Below are 17078 nucleotides of genomic sequence, written 5' to 3' on the forward strand. Positions count from 1 at the left end.
CTTATTGAGAAAGAATGAGAGAAGGAGTTACATTTGGTGAAAGTATAGTCTTTCTCTCTTTTTTTTTTTTTTTTTGAGTCGGAGTTTCGCTCTTGTTACCCAGGCTGGAGTGCAATGGTGCGATCTCGGCTCAACGCAACCTCCATCTCCTGGGTTCAAGCAATTCTCCTGCCTCAGCCTCCCAAGTAGCTGAGACTATAGGTGTGCGCCACCGTGCCCAGCTAATTTTTTTGTATTTTTAGTAGAGACGGGGTTTCACCATGTTGACCAGGATGGTCTCAATCTCTTGACCTTGTGATCCACCCATCTTGGCCTCCCAAAGTGCTGGGATTACAGGCGTGAGCCACCGCGCCCGGCCTTCTCTTTTTTAATAATTGCAACTTTTACCTTAGATTTAGGAGGTACATACACAGGTTTGTTGGGTATAGTGTGTGATGCTGAGCTTGGGATGCGAATGATCCTGTCGCCCAGGTAGTGAGTATAGCACCCAAGGACAGTGTAGTCTCATGCCAGGCACTGTGCTGGCCCACGCTGCCTCGTTTAATCCTCCTCTAAGAAGAGAGGAGACGTAGTATTCCCTTTTGACATGTGGAAAGAGGTTCCAGGTGTGCCTCATTTCTGTCCTAAAATCTTTTCCCGGGAGCCTTTCCTGGTGTAGGGGCTCTATCCTCAATAGATGCCAGAACTGTTATTCTGTTTCCACAGTGATAATGTGTCTAGGTTTTAAGAAGAATAGTTCATTGATGTTACTTATGAAGAATGCCTTCCAGGTGGAAAGTTCCTTGAGTCTGAGGCTTCACACTCCATAGAGCACATTCAAATCCCATTCGTGAGTTTGAAATACTGCTCTGTCATCTTGGAAATACCAACCAGATTATTCGCTGAAGTGATGTGGGTAAAGAAGGGATCTTAGGGAAACGAAAGCTTGTGTGTGGATGTTTGGAAATGTGGCTTGCTCTGGAGGAGCAAGAAATGGTGGAAAGGAGAGTGGAGAAATTGGCATGAGAGAACCCGGAATCCTGGAGCCATTTTGGAAAAAGACTATTTACTTACATTTCCCTTCTGAAGTGTGAGCCAGTTAGACAAAGGGGGTGCGGGCCAGGGCGTAGGTTTAGCCTCAGGAGCTGGGGAAGCTTTCACAACTACTTAGTCTAAAAATGACCCCATTTTTTGAAAATTATACATTAGACTCGGGGCTAATTTCCCTCACCACAATACCTTGGGTCCTTGCACCCTTAAGAGAGGTGGCCTGGTGTGACCTGAAGTCACCTAGCCAAGAAGTGTGGGAGGAGCCTCTGGAGCCCAGGCCAGCTTGTTTGGCCTCCCTTGACCCCCAGCCTCTTCAGCTCCTAAAGGAGATCCTAGCAGGGAGGAAGGTTGGGAATGTGGCGCTCAGCCCCTTTATCCTCTTCTGGAGGGCTGGGGGCAGGCACTGCCCGCTGCGCGCTGACCTTTGTCCTGCCATTTGCAGTTTATGAGGCGCTTTCCTCATCCCATTATCTCATTTGATCCGCCCCACAGCTCTCTGAGGAGACTGGGCGTCCCCGTTTTACTGACAAGGCTATTGGCGGGCCGTTTTACTGACAAGGCTATTGGCGGGCCGAGGTCACCGGCTGGGCTGGGTGAGAGTGGGGACCAGCTCGCAGCACGCCTGCGCCCACGCTGCAGCTAGATGGGGCCGCCTGGGCAGGTGGCCTCTGCAGGGCAGCGCTGGACATCCTGGAAGAGGGCAGCTCTGGGGAGGGACGTCTTTCTCCCCAACAGTTGTCTCCTCTCTCACCCTTCAGGACGCTGCAGAGTCCTGGCACAGTCCTGGCCCTCTCTGTCGGGCACCAGGCACTCTTACCCTGACTCTCACCTCTGAATGGACTCCTCCTAGCAGGAGATGGGCCCCATCTCTCACCCACCCATGCTCAGGGTCCGCTCAGGGTCCCCTCAGGTGCGTCCCGGCTGCGGGGTGGGGTCGGGGAGGAAGCCACAGGGCCGAGCTGTTTATATCCTAACCTGCCGGAGCTGCTGGTCACCTCTTATCTGCTTCTGTGGGGTTGGGTGTGTCGCTGTGCAGTTCAGAGGGAGGTCACCCCTCCCGTGGTGTTTGGGTGTGCCTGAGGAGGGGCTGGAATCGGCCTCCCGGGACAGTTCCGGCTTTTCCCAGAGCCCCACCTGTCCCACCAATTCTTGGGAAATCTGGCTTCTCCTGGGGGAGGTGGGTGAAGGGGCTGCATTTCTGCGGAGTCTGGTTTCAATCTGCCCTCTCACCGCAGTTGTCTGTTTACACATCCCTCTCCCTCCCGGGTTGTGAGCACCTCTGGGCAAGTGCTGGGCTTACTCACCTCAGCACCTCGCACAGCGCCTGGCACAGAGGAGGTGCTCGATAAATATTTGTTAAATGGCCCCGTGACTCTCCCTGCCCTGGCCGCCACCTCCCTCACATACCACACACACACTCATACACACTCATGGGAACTAAAGTCACACACACACACTCACAAAGATAAATATTCACAAGTCCTCACACATACCCCTGCACACTCTGCAGACACTGCCTGCTCTCATGCACTCACATGGACCATATTCACAGCCTCACACACTTGCACACTGGCACACACGACACACTCCCACCTCACAGTCTCACACAGTCACATCCTGGCCTGTTGTTTGCACTACTCACCTCCTCCCTGGGGGCCCTTCTATGAAGCATTTCCTCACCTCCTCTTTGGCCCTTTTCCCCCACTGCCAGATGGGTTCAGGCCTTGCCTCCAGTCAGAACAGGCCTTGTAATTTGCAGAGCCCAGTGCAAAGTGAAAGCCTGGACCCTTTAAATAATTATTAGGCCGGGCATGGTGGCTCACACTTGTAATTCCAGCACTTTGGGAGGCCGAGGCTGGTGTACCACCTGAGGTCAAGAGTTCGAGCACAACCTGGCCAACATGTCAAAATCCCATCTCTACTAAAAATATAAAAATTAGCCAGGCGTGGTGGCATGCGCCTGTAATTCCAAATACTCGGGAGGCTGAGGCAAGACAATCACTTGAACCTGGGAGGCAGAAGTTGCAGGGAGCCGAGATCGCGCCATTGCACTCTAGCCTGGGCAACAAGAGCAAAACTCTGTCTCAAAAAAAAAATTTTTTTTTTTAATTGGCAGCAACAGAGCACACGTCATGGAGGTGCGGTCCTCCTAGCACAGGGCCTGTAAGATCGCTGGACAGGCCACACTCAGGAAGCCAACCCTGCCTCCGTGTGCTGCAGGCCTGTGAGAGCTCCACTGAGGTACCCACCATCCTTCTACTGCAGATATGTTTGCCACAGTCACCAAAAAATCAACAAGTTGTCAAGTTTTTAAAAGCAGGAACATTTTCACAAGAAAAAATGAATTTGTTGCTTGTCTTTTAAAAAAATTGTCTGGGCAAGGTAACTCACACTTGAAATCCCAACACCAGGAGGCCAAGGCAGGAGGATCACTTGAGCCCAAGAGTTTAAGACCAGCCTGGGCAACCTAGGGAGACCCTGTCTCTACAAATAATTTTTAAAAATTAGCTAGGAGTGGTGGTGTACACCGGCTACTCAGGATCTGAGGCCGGAGGATAGCCTGAGCCTGGGAGGTCGAGGCTGCAGGAAGCTGTGGTCGCACGATCCCACCTGGGCATGATTGGTAACTCTGAGCAAGTTATCTTCCTTTTCTGAGCCTCAGTTTCCTCGTCTACAAAATGAAGATTGTTCTACATTGAGTGCTTTGTCTTACAAATCACCAGTGAGACCTGGTCTCGAAAAAAATGAAAAATAGAAATAAATGTGAAAAACAGAATGAGAAGATTTGGCACAGTGAGTCGGCTCTCCCCAGACCACAGTCCGTCACCCTGGAGTCAGGCTGCTCCATGCAGTACCTGTGTGGCCCCAGAGGCACTCAGTTTTCAACTCCTGGTGGAACAAAATCTATGCCTCCCTCACCTACTGCTCCCAGACGAGGAGCACGTTTTGTACCCCCTCTACCTGGCAAAAGGATGGCTCGCTGGGCATGTTAACAAGAGAATGAATGAAGTGGGTCGGGGGGATGGGAGGATACTCATGAGTATGGACGCCCAGCCAGGCCCTTCTACTATGAGGGCCTGGGATGGACACCAGAGGCCCCTGATACTTACTGGGAAGAATCAAGTTTGTTCACCTCCAAGACCATTGACTTTTAACCCAATTCAGTGCATGGCATATCATGGGCCCTCATGCACACTGGACTATCTCTGCATGGTCTTCTGGCCTGTGCATGGCTGCTGAACCTGGAGTGCCCAAAGATGCCACCACTGCCCAGCAGTCTTGTTCCATCCCCTCTCTCTGCTGAGGGAGGAGAGTTGGCAGAACTTCACTCTTCCATGAAATAGCTCTGCATATATTTCCCCCTCAACCCGTCTTTTTACAAGAAGAACAAGCACTTACAATTAGCCCCTATACATAACTACCAGTGATCTGAGCACTCAGTATAGAACACTCTCCTTTTTATTTATTTATTTATTTATTTTTGAGACGAAGTCTCACTCTGTGGCACAGGCTGGGGAGTGCAGTGATGCATTCTTAGCTCACCACAACTTCCGCCTCCTGGGATCAAGAGATTCTCCTGCCTCAGCCTCCCGAGTAGCTGGGACTACAGGTGCATGCCACCATGCCCAGCTAATTTTTGTATCTTTAGTAGAGATGGGGTTTCACTACGTTGGCCAGGCTGGTCTCGAAATCCTGATCTTGTGATCTGCCTGCCTCTGCCTCCCAAAGTGCTGGGATTACAGGTGTGAGCCACTGCATCCGGCTTATAACACTCTTCATTTTGTAGATGAGGAAACTGAAGCTCAGAAAAGGAAGGTAACTTGTTCAAAGTCACAAATCATGCTGACTTGGAGTCTGAGCTTAATGTTGACAGCTGACCGCTTACTGAGTACCTATCAGGTGACAGGTAATGTGTCAAGTTATTGCTTTAGATACATCATTCATTCTCTCTGTGTTTCTTAACCATCTGCTGTGTGCATGGCTCCATGCAGGGTGCCGAAGACCCAGGAGGGAAGAGGTCACCAAGGGAGAGTAGAAACCCTAGGCTAGGGTGGGGTGCAGTGGCTCAGGCCTGTAATCCCAGCACTTTGGGAGGCCGAGGTGGGTGCGTCACCTGAGGGCAGGAATTTAAGACCAGCCTGGCCAACATGGTGAAACCCTGTGTCTACTAAAAATACAAAAATTAGCTGGGCATGGTGGCACGCACCTGTAGTCCCAGCTACTTGGGAGGCTGAGGCAGGAGAATCGCTTAAACCTGGGAGGCAGAGGTTGCAGTGAGCCAAGATCATGCCACTGCACTCCAGCCTGGGCAACAGAGTGAGACTCCATCTCAAAAAAAGAAAAAAAGAGAGAAAGAAAGCCTAGGCTAGAGCCCAGGAAATTCCAAAGACAGCTATATAAATCTTTCAACAATGTAGAGGATGAGTGTCTCATTTCACAGATGAGCGAACTGAGGCTTCAGAGAGGTTAAGAAACAGGTTAAGCTCTCAGAGATAGAAGTAAGTTTAGGAAACCAGAGCTTGAAAGCTGGCTTCTTTCTTCAGTTCCACAACTGATGCTGCTTTGAGAGGTTCTGAGCAACCCAAATGTCTCTGCTGCACGGGTGCCTGAAATCCCACCATTAGATGTACAGCTTGAGGAATGCCCCATGGACATACAAGCATGCCTGGGGTGGAGGGCAGATTCAATGGGCCTCGCTTTCCAGGGACCCTTGGATCCTGCAGGGAAGATGGGAAGTAAGTTTTCAGTTCTTGAGAACCTCATGGTGGCCATCCCTTTGGAGTGTTGCCCTCTCATTCTTATTCTTATCCTCCACTTCTTCTCCTCCTCCTCCTCCTCCTCCCTCTCCTCCTCCTCCTCCGCCTCCTCCTCCTCCTCCTGCTACGTGCAGGGCTGGGCTGAGGCACCAGCAGCAGCAATTAGCCCAGCTCAGCCGCCCGTTACTGGAACCTGCGTGTCAACTCTGGAGCTGATCCAGGAAACCACACCCAGTGTCCTGCATGACTCAACCTCACCTGCCCCCTCCACACCTGCCAGCCTTAGTGACCCAGGCCACAGTGCCAGGGGAAAGTCCCAGCATCCTCTGGTCAATCCTCATCTACTCTGTGTGTTTGTAAGGCAAGCTAGGATTTAGAGTCTTTGTATCACAGACTTGATTCTGGGCTCATTTCTAGCCAGAAGAGAAGAAAGAGTCTAGTTTTCCAATCCCTAGCATTTGCTCTGCCTGGAACGTTCCAGGCAGAGCAAATGCTAGGGATTGGAAAACCAGACTCTCTATGGCAAACGCAGACAGATGTACCTCCTCTTCACTATCATCACTTGAAATGTGAGCAGCTTAAGGCCATGGGAGATATTTTTCATGCATCAAATTGGCAAAGACTTTAAAAATGCCCCTGACGTCTAGAGCTGGCGAGGATATGAAGAAACTCCAACTTGACATAAACCACTGGTCCAGGTGTGAATTGAGAGACATTTCCTTTTTTTTTTTTTTTTGAGATGGAGTCTTGCTCTGTCGCCCACGCTAGAGTGCAGTGATGCAATCTCAACTTACTACAACCTCTGCCTTCCAGGTTCAAGCAATGCTCCTGCCTCAGCCTCTTGAGTAGCTGGGATTACAAGCACACCACCACGATGGCCGATTATTTTTTTCTTTTTTTTTTTTGAGACGGAGTCTCACTCTGTCACCCAGGTCACAGTGCAATGGCTTGGTCTCAGCTCACTTCACCCTCTGCCTCCCAGGTTTAAGCGATTCTCCTGCCTCAGCCTCCAGAGTAGCTGGGACTAAAGGTGCCTGCCACCACACCTGGCTGATTTTTGTATTTTTAGTAGAGATGGAGTTTCACTATGTTGGTCATGCTGGTCTTGAACTCCTGCCCTTGTAATCCACCCACCTTGGCTTCCCAAAGTGCTGGGATTACAGGCGTGAGCCACTGCACCCGGCCTGGCTAATTTTTATATCTTTAGTGGAGAAGAGGGTTTTACCATGTTGGCCAGACTGGTCTCAAACTTCTGACCCCAGGTGACCTGCCTACCTCGGCCTCCCAAAGTGCTAGGGTTATAGGTATAAGCCACTGTGCCTGGCCGAGAAACACTTTCTTTCTTTTTAATTTTAATTTTTATATTTTTTAAACAATTTTTTTTTTTGAGATAGGTTCTCACCCTATCACCCAGGTTGGAGTGTAGTGGCATGATCATAGGTCACTGTAGCTTTGAGCACCCCGCCTCCCCAGGGCCCAAGTGGTCCTCCCACCTTAGCCTCCCAAGTAGTCGGGACCACAGGCATGTGCCACCACACCCAGGTAATTTTTAAATTATATATATATATATTTAATTTTTTTTTAAGAGACGGGGTCTTGCTATGTTGCCCAGGCTGAAGTGCAGTGGCTATTCACAGGTGCGATCCCACTGTTGATCAGCACAGGAGTTTTGACCTGCTCTGTTTCTGACCTGGGCCGGTTCACCCCTCCTTAGGCAACCTGGTGGTCCCCCAGTCCCGGGAGGTCACCATATTGATGCCAAACTTAGTGGGGACACCTGATTGGCATAAAGTACTACAGCCCAGAACTCCTGGGCTCAAGCGATCCTCCCACCTCAGCCTCCCAAGTAGCTGTGACTACAGGCATGTGCCACTGAGCCCAGCAATTTTATTTTATTTTTTTGGAGACAGGAATCTCACTGTGTTGCCCGGGCTGGTCTTGAAATCCTGAACTCAAGCAATCCTCCTGCCTCAGCCTCCCAACGTGCTGGGACTACAAGTACAAATGGGAGATACATTCTAGAGAATGATTTCACAGGTTTTTAAAAGCCTTAAAAAACATGCATATGTTTTTACACAGCAATTTAATGTCTAAGAATTTTTCCAAGAAAAATAATTGGGAAAGTGCACAAAGGATGCTCATTGTGATGATGCTATAATTGCAGACAAAATCTAGCAAGCCAGTGTCAACCAGAAAGGGATTGGTGGCTGCTCTGCCTATGGAGTAGTCATTCTTTTATTTCTTTACTTTCTTAATAAACTTCCTTTCACTTAAAAAAAAAAAAAAATGCTGGGTGCGGTGGCTCACACCTCTAATCCCAGCACTTTGGGAGGCCGAGGCTGGCAGATCACAAGGTCGAGTGATCTAGACCATCTTGGCCAACATGGGGAAACTCCATCTCTACTAAAAATACAAAAATTAGCTGGGCATGGTGGCACGCATCTATAGTTCCAGCTACTCAGGAGGCTGAGGCAGGAGAATCACTTGAACTCGGGAGGTGGAGGTTGCAGTGAGCTGAGATCATGCCATTGCACTCCAGCTTGGATGACAGAGCAAGACCCTGTCTCAAAAAAAAAAAAAAAAAAAGAAAAAGGAAAAAAAAAGCATCTCTGAACCTATTCTGGTTCAGGAGATGCTTAAAAAAAATTTGTGGGCTGGGCACGGTGGCTCACACCTGTAATCCCAGAACTTTGGGAGGCTGAGGCGAGCGTATCACCTGAGGTCGGGAGTTCGAGACCAGCCTGACCAACATGGAGAAACCCTGTCTCTCCTAAAACTACAAAATTAGCTGGGTGTGGTGGTGCATACCTGTAATCCCAGCTACTCAGTAGGATGAAGCAGGAGAATCGCTTGAACCCGGGAGGCAGAGGTTGCAGTGAGCCAAGATAGCGCCATTGCACACTCCAGCCTGGGCAACAAGAGCAAAACTTCATCTTAAAAAAAAAATTAATAAATAGGGTTGTGGTGGCTCAAGCCTGTAATCCCAGTTCTTTGGGAGGCTGAGGCAGGAGGATCACTTGAGCCCAGTTTGAGACCAGCCTGGGCACATAGCAAGACACCATTTACAAAAATATAAATACACAAAAATCTATAAGTAAATTTTTAAAGAGAAGATTGGTGAAATAAACTACAATAGAGATATTTATTCAAATGCTAGGCAGTCATTGAAGTGATGCTGTGGAGCTATATTTATCGACAGGTTGCATTGTCCAGGATATATTATTAAGTGAAAAAAAGTAGGTTTGTACTCATGATTCTACTTTGTAAAATGTTAGTGGTTATCTCTGGGTGGTATATATTTCCTGAGAAAAGTTAAACAGGGCATATGTTATCATAAAAAAATGAGCTATTTTCCATTTTGGAAAAAAATTAAGCATCAGTGGGACAGAAGAAAAGCTTCCAAAGGCTGTTACTTACATCTCTACAACACCTTAAAAAGTGTCCCCAGGGCCAGGCTTGGTGGCTTATACCTGTCATTCCAACACTTTGAGAGGCCAAGTGAGAGCCAGGAGTTCAAGACCAGCCTAGGCAACAAAGTGAGACCCTATCTCTACAGAATAAAAAAAATTTAATGTTTCCAGAGACATTTCTTCCTCTTAGTTACTCAGAGAAAAGAATTATTCCTTTCAATTTGGCAAGAAATTGTGACTCTGAAAGATTAAAACTTTGTCCAAATATTCACAGCAAACTGTAGTGTTTTTTAAATGTATTCTTTCTTTTCTCAGCTATTTTGAGTCTACTAATGAGCCCATTGAAGATAGCCTTTACCTCGTTTCCATGTTTTGTTGTTATTTTTTATTTTAAATTTTTGACAGGGCCTCACTCTGTTGCCTAAGCCAGAGTGCAGTGGCACGATCTCAGCTCACCGCAACCTCTGCCTTCCGGATTCAAGCAATTCTCATGCCTCATCTTCCTGAGTAGCTGGGATTACAGGCACCCACACCATGCCCAGCTAATTTTTGTATTTTTATTTTTATTTATTTTATTTTATGTTGAGACAGAGTCTCAGCATGTGTCACCCATGCTCGAGTGCAGTGGCGTGATCTTAGCCCTCTGCAGCCTTCACTTCCCAGTTTCAAGTGATTCTCCTGCCTCAGTTTCCTGAGCAGCTGGGATTACAGGCATGCACCACCACACCCAGCTAATTTTTGTATTTTTTAGTGGACATGGGGTTTCATCACGTTCATCAGACTGGTCTCAAACTCCTGACCTTAAGTGATCCACCCTCCTTGGCCTCCCAAAGTGCTGGGATTACAGGCTTGAGCCACTTGTACCCCACCATCTTTGAATTTTTGTGTGTGTCTCAGAATTTTTTATTAAGTGTTAGACATCTTTTTTTTTTTTTTAAGACAGTGTCTCACTTTGCTGCCCAGGCTGGAGTGCAGTGGTATGCAATCTTGGCTCACTGCAACCTCTGCTTCCCAGTATTTTTAATGCTTTTAGCATTTTTTGGAGTTTTTTTGAGACGGAGTTTCACTCTCGTTGCCCAGGCTGGAGTGCAATTGTGCGATCTTGGCTCGTTACAACCTCCACCTACTGGGTTCAAGCAATTCGCCTTCCTCAGCCTCCTGAGTAGCTGGGATTACAAGCATGTGCCACCATGCCTGGCTAATTATGTGTCTTTAGTAGAGATGGGGTTTCACCATGTTGGTCAGGCTGGCCTCAAACTCCTGACCTCAGATGATTTGCCCACCTTGGCCACCCAAAGTGCTGGGATTACAGGCATGAGCCACCGTGCCCAGCGCTTTTAGCAATTTTTAAGACAGTATTTCAGGCCAGGCACGGGTGACTCACACCTGTAATTCCAGCACTTTGGGGAGCCGAGGCAGGCAGATCACAAGGTCAGGAGTTTGAGACCAGCCTGTCCAATATGGTGAAACCCCATTTCTATTAAAAAATACAAAACTTAGCCGGGCATGGTGGCTCATGCCTATAGTAGCAGCTACCTGGGAGGCTGAGGCAGGAGAATCGCTTGAACCCGGGAAGTGGAGGTTGTAGTGAGCTGAGATCGTGCCATTGCACTCCGGTCTGGGCAACAGAGTGAGACTCTGTCTCAAAAAAAAAAAAAAGGAAAATGCTTTCTTCTTTTTGAAAAATAAACAGTAAATTCAAAAAAAGTGAAATAAACAACATATCTAGATTTGGAACAAGTTGCCCGAAGTATGACTCATCTATTTCCAATATGGAATACTATGCCTTCATTAAGAATGATGATTCATTGAAGAATCTGTTTTGTGCCAGGCATTGATGATATAAAAGAAACCAAGACAAGGACTCTCCCCTCTTGAAGTTACATGAGTAAACAGACACTTAACACATAATGGGAATAAATGTATGACGAAGTACATATGGTGACATTGAAACCACAGAGAAGAACACAGACTCTGGAAGCAGATGTGTGTGGGTTCCAGGAAGATGAAGAACTCACCAGGGCACAGAGATGGGGGTCGCCTAGGCAGAAAGAACATCATGTGCAAAGGTCAAGATGCATGAAATGGTACGATTTAAACAGAGGACAGGAAGAAATTGAATAGGATAGGAACCTAGCATTCCGGGCAAGCGTGGCCAAAAATGAGGCTGAGAGATTTGTAGATCATGAAATGTAGGGTAACAGAGTCAAATGTCTCACTGATGGCAATGTGGAGGGTAGCATGATGGGAGAGTATTGAAGAAAGGGTTTCACCCAGAAAGCTGTTACGGTTCCCATGAAAAGGGGATGAGGGCCTGAGTAGCAGTGGTGACAGCGGAGATGAGGACTGGGGTGGAGCAAGGGGTCAGGAGACATCACAGTCCTAAGGGCAGGACTTGTGAGAGGTGAAGGGGAGGGCAGAGTCAAGATAACAGAGAGTCTGACACGTGGCTGGGTGGACCAGGCTCCTGTCTTCAGGAGGAAGAGCAGCTTGGGTGCTGGAGATGCTGATCTGATCACTGCACTTTGAGGAGCCTGAGATGTTCTGTAGGCAGATGTTCAGGAGGGAGGCTTGGATCAACAAGTAGCTTTTAGGGTCATAAAGCATTTAAATGACGGCTGACTTTAAGAGTTTGAACACTGATCAGGAAAAATGTGTAGAAAAATACAACGGAGGCCGGAGCAGTAGCTCACACCTGTAATCCAAGCACTTTGGGAGGCCGAGGCGGGCGTATCACGTGAGGTCGGGAGTTCAAGACCAGCCTGACCAACATGGAGAAACCCTGTCTCTACTAAAAATACAAAATTAGCCAGGCATGGTGGCACATGCCTATAATCCCCAAGCTACTTGGGAGGCTGAGGCAGGAGAATCGCTTGAACCTGGAGGCAGAGGTTGCGGTGAGCTGAGATGGCACCATTGCACTCCAAAAGGAGTGATGCAACAAGACCAAAACTCCATCTAAAAAAAAAAAAAAAAAAAAAAAACAGGGAAAACAGTGCAGGGATAGAGCTTCCGTATGTTTATGGGCTAAATGGAGAAAGAAGGGCTGGTCGATTGAGAAGGTGAGATCAGCTAGGTAGGAAGAAAACATAAACCAGAGAGATGGTGTCGGAGAGACCCAAGAAACAGAAATCTCAAGGTAGAAGTAGTCAATAGTATCGAATGTCCAAAGATGCTTATGGTGGGGCATTGTCTCACACCTGTAATCCCAGGTGTGATTTTGGGAGGCTGACGCAGGAGGGTCGATTGAGCCCAGGAAGTCAAGGCTGCAGTGAGACATGACTGCACTCCAGCATGAGTGACAGAGCAAGACCTTGTCTCAAAAAAAAAAAAGGTCCTGTGGACTTAAAACACAACAAAACAAAAGAAATCATTTCCAGGCAAAGAGAAGATCCATGAAATCAAGGATGTGACTGAAAAACCCTTTGTTAAGACTTCGGCGGGGCTTGTCCACCACATTGACTACAGACTCCGTTGGTCATGTCTTAAACCTTGTCATTACCAAACACTGAACACCTTAATATTCTCAATTTCACTCTGGCCACTGCCTCTCATTTTCATAGCCCACCTCTTGTGGAATTATAATTCCAGCAACCCTTCAGTTTCATGGGGATATCTAATCCATTGATAATTCTGTCTTTTCTCTCTTCCTTATCCCTCAATGTTTTCTCTCCCTTGTTTACCCAGATTAAATTTTATGATCAGTCATTACAATCACTCTATTTTTTTTTTTTTTTTTAAGACGGAGTCTTGCTATGTCAGCAGGCTGGAGTGCAGTGGTGCAATCTCAGCCTCCCAAGTAGCTGGGACTACAGGCGTGTGCCACCATGTCCAGCTAAATTTTGTATTTTTAGTAGAAAAGGGGTTTCACCATGTTGGCCAGGATGGTCTCCATCTCTTGATCTTGTGATCCGCCCACCTTGGCCTCCCAAAGTGCTCAGATTACAGGCGTGAGCCACTGTGCCCAGCCTACAATCACTTTCTTTCAGAAACTCTCAACTCTTTTGGCCCCTTTTGCTTTGTTCTTCTAGCTTGGCAGAACCACAGTCTTGATAAAAATCCAACCCTCCGTCTATTCCGACTTTGCACCTGTGCTGATTAACAGACACATTGACTGTTCTCAGTCTAAATCAGTGGTTCTCCATAGGGGGTAGTTTTGTACCTGGCACCCCTTCCCACCGCCGTCCACATCAGGGACATCGGTGTTTGGAGACATTTTATTATCACACCTGAGGGTAGCTGCTCAGGTATTTAGTGAGTAGAGAGGTCAGGGATGTTAAGCATTCTGTAGCTCGCCGGCCAGCTCCCCACAACAAAGACTTAACTGACCTAAAATGTCAATAATGCTGAGATTGAGAAACTCTGCTCTAAATTACTGATCATGAACTTCATGTGGGCCCTAGTGTTCCCTGACAATCATATTACCTTTCCTAAGTTGACTCACTCTTCTTTCCCGGAGGAATTTTTTTTTTTTTTTGAGACAGAGTCTTGCTCTGTTGCCCAGGCTGGAGTGCAGTGGTGTGATCTCGGCTCACTGCAACCTCTGCCTCCTAGGTTCAAATGATTCTCCTGCCTCTGCCCCCTGGTAGCTGGGATTACAGGTGCCCGCCACCAAGCCTGGCTAAATTCTGTACTTTTAGTAGAGATGGGTTTCACCATGTTGGTCAGGCTGGTCTCAAACTCCTGACCTCGTGATCCACCCACCTCGGCCTCCCAAAGTGCTGGGATTACAGGCGCCCAGCTCAGAGGAATATTTTATACCTTCTCTCTCATCAAACCTTCACCTCCTTTCCACTCCTCACTCGGCGGAGTATCTTGGAAACAACCAGATGAGGACTCCCTCCAATGTCTCACTTCTGCACCCACCCACCTACCAGCCTCCACACCTAAACCCTCTGCCTTCTCTCTCCTGTTACGGCAGATGACCGGCTGAGCTCCTGAGCTCCTCCAACCCCTCTGCTTGGGCACTGAATCCCCTCCCATCTCACCTACCCAAGGACACTGCTCTAGCAACTCTCTCTCTTCCCAAAAATTTCATTTTTACTTGATTAGTTACATGGGCAGATACATGTATTATAATTTCTCCCATCTTAAAAACAGCCTGGGTACAGTGGCTCACACCTATAATCCTAGCACTTTGGGAGGCCTAGGGAGGATCGCTTGAGGCTGGGAGTTTGAGACCAGTCTCGTCAACCGTACCAGGGCCTGGTACGGTGGCTCATGCCTGTAATCCCAGCACTTTGGGAGGCTGAGGCATGTAGATCACTTGAGGTCAGGCGTTCAAGACCAGTCTAGCCAACATGATGAAACCCTGTCTCTACTAAAAATACAAAAATTAGCTGGGCGTGGTGGTGCATACCTGTAGTTCCAGCTACTCAGGCGGCTGAGGCAAGAAAATCACTTGAACCCGGGAGGCAGAGGCTACAGTGAACCAAGACTGTGCTACTGCACTCTAGCCTGGGCAACAGAGTGAGACTGTCTCAAAAACAACAACAATAACAACAAAACTTAGGCATGGTGGCATATGCTTGTAGTCAAGTTAGCTACTCAAGAGGCTGAGGCAGGAGGATGTCTTGAGCCCAGGAGTGGAAGGCTATATTCCACACTGAACTTCAGCCTGGGCAACAGAGTGAGACCCAGTCTCTCTCTCTCTATTTTTTTTTTTTTTTTTTTGAGTTAGAGTTTCACTCTTGTTGCCCAGGCTGGAGTGCAATGGTGCAATCTTGGCTCACTGCAATCTCTGCCTCCCAGGTTGGAGCAATTCTCCTGTCTCAGCCTCCTAAGTATCTGGGATTACAGGCATCCGCCACCACGCCCGGTTAATTTTTTGTATTTTTAGTAGAGACGGGGTTTCACCATATTGGCCAGGATGGTCTTGATCTCTTGACCTTGTGATCTGCCCACCTCAGCCTCCCAAAGTGCTGGGATTACAGGCGTGAGCCACCGCACCTAGCGAGACCCAGTCTCTTAAAAAAAAATTTTAAAAATTATTACACCCGTTGCCCACCCCAGCCCTGCCTGCCTCCCTATCTTCTTTCTTGGTTTTGTTCTTCTCCATAGTATTTATCATGTTCAGACACACAAAAGATTTATCTATTTTTGTTGTTTTTTAATTGTCTTTCTCACCCGGCTAAAACGAACACTCTGTGAGTGCATGGCATTTTACCCACTTTGCTCACAATGCCTATCCCACTGAAGACATCCAATAAACAATTTATAGAATAAATGAATCATCTATCTGATACCTCATCAAGAAATTGATGGCTGCCTTTGAACCTCTGATTGGTGACCTCTGGCAAGGCTGAGGACCTTTAGCTCTAATCAATGGGCAAAAGGTTGACCTCTTTGCTACTGATTGGCTTTTCTTGTTCATTATACCCTTGGGCTGGATGGGGAAGCTCTGTGAATCAATGCTTCCTTAGCTTCCTCTCTGAGGACTAGGGCTTCCAAGGAACTGGATATGAAAAGGCAGAGAGGAAGGAGGAGGATATGAGATGCCAGATGGGGGAGGGTGGTGGGGGAAGACAGGTCCCAGAAGAAGTCAGCTGGGGCCCAGGCAGGATGGCACTGTGGCTGTGGGTGACTGAGCCAGCCTGCTTGGGTTGAAGTCCTCAGTCGGCCTTCACTGCTGGGTAATCCGGGGTAAGCACCCACTGCTCCTTCCTCAGCTTCCCCACCTCCCACATGCGGCTGACCCTCACAGCCATCTCTTGGGGTTGCTCTGAAGATGAAATGAGATCATCTATGTAAGCACCTGGCACTTAAAAGCAGAGAGACGGCGCCAAGGAACCTATGGTCTGTCTTTATTTGGGGAATGGAGGTGGACGTCACCCAGCAGAGTGTAGACCATGGCATGGCAGAGCCAGGACTAAGGCTCAGTAGCCGATGGTATGGCAGAGCCAGGACTAAGGGTCAGTAGCCTATGGTATGGCAGAGCCAGGACTAAGGGTCAGTAGCCTATGGCATGGCAGAGCCAGGACTAAGGGTCAGTAGCCTATGGCATGGCAGAGCCAGGACTAAGGGTCAGTAGACCATGGTATGGCAGAGCCAGGACTAAGGGTCAGTAGACCATGGTATGGCAGAGCCAGGACTAAGGGTCAGTAGCCTACGGTATGGCAGAGCCAGGACTAAGACTAAGGGTCAGTAGCCTATGGTATGGCAGAGCCAGGACTAAGGGTCAGTAGCCTTTCAGGGCTTTCTCTGCAGGATTTCCCATGTTCTCACCACCTACAGAGTCACTCCCCTCCACCCAGCTGCCCCCTCCCACCAAGCGCCCCTCAAACTAGGTAGGGGGGCTCTCACAGATCTCTTTCCTTCAGCCTGTGGTTCTTTCTGTGCACCAGGGCCCTGGGACCAGCTGGTGGTTTCCACCGGAGTAGCCTAGGGGTGAATTTAGTCAGGAATGTGCCCTTAGCTCAAGAGAACCCATCCCCCACCTTCCACTCCCCATCCCCACCCCCTGACCGCAGGTTCCCCACCCACCTGTGGCCTGGCCAGCAGCAACCTCCGCTAGCTCTAGCTCTTGGTGAGGGTGACATCAGCCCTGCAGTGCAGGCTGGGCTGGTTTACCCGCAAGGTTCGCCTCTCCCTGGGGAGACTGGATTACCTCACCCTGGGAGCAGAGTGAATGGTTAACCAGCTCGTCCCGGAGGGCCTCAAAGGCCTGTCCTGGGGTACAGGCCTACAGGGCAAGGGGCTGCATGGACGCTAGCCAGAGCTGGGGTATGTGACCACCCATCCTTGACCACTACCTTCTTATCTGCATCACTGCTCACAAGGGTCCTAAAAATGTATCTTTAGCATATATAAATATATATGACATGGAAGGCTTCCTGATAGCAAATAACATTTTCCATTTTGTACAAGCTTGGGTGGCTTTTTA

Source organism: Aotus nancymaae, unplaced genomic scaffold (assembly GCF_030222135.1).
Source record: "Aotus nancymaae isolate 86718 unplaced genomic scaffold, 86718_ANA_hifiasm-v0.15.2.pri h1tg000039l, whole genome shotgun sequence".
Classification (NCBI taxonomy): Eukaryota; Metazoa; Chordata; class Mammalia; order Primates; family Aotidae; genus Aotus; species Aotus nancymaae.